The 295-nt window shown below is 37.6% G+C and overlaps 1 protein-coding gene across 1 annotated transcript in view; it reads left to right on the top strand.

The window, feature by feature from the left end:
* The window catches only part of LOC119582056 (gamma-aminobutyric acid receptor subunit alpha-1-like), a gene marked incomplete at its 3' end in the record, with an annotated part of 210639 nt that overhangs the window by 114362 nt on the left and 95982 nt on the right, over positions 1-295 (top strand).

Genomic DNA, 295 nt, shown 5'->3' with positions numbered 1-295 from the left:
CGAATACGAATGGATTAAGACATATATAGAGGCTTACGGGTGTAGGTGGCTACGTACGTCACATTTCTCGTTCATGACATCTACAAATATTTGTTTTTTTTACATTTATCATGTTACTTTTATCGAGTATGGAAAGCCTTATCTTTTCAAAACAAACCAGCCGCAACCCGGTAGACTGATGTAAGACTTAAGTAGTCTTCTCTTTCAATTGAAAGTTCTCACACTCACTAATTTCTCTCTCCCTGGTCCTGTACATCATTATCAACCTCACCATTCCTAACACTGGAACTTAATG

This window comes from Penaeus monodon, chromosome 15, assembly GCF_015228065.2.
Source record: "Penaeus monodon isolate SGIC_2016 chromosome 15, NSTDA_Pmon_1, whole genome shotgun sequence".
Classification (NCBI taxonomy): Eukaryota; Metazoa; Arthropoda; class Malacostraca; order Decapoda; family Penaeidae; genus Penaeus; species Penaeus monodon.
The sequence above is the reverse complement of the archived record's forward strand: the minus strand, read 5'-3'. Positions and strand labels throughout refer to the sequence as shown.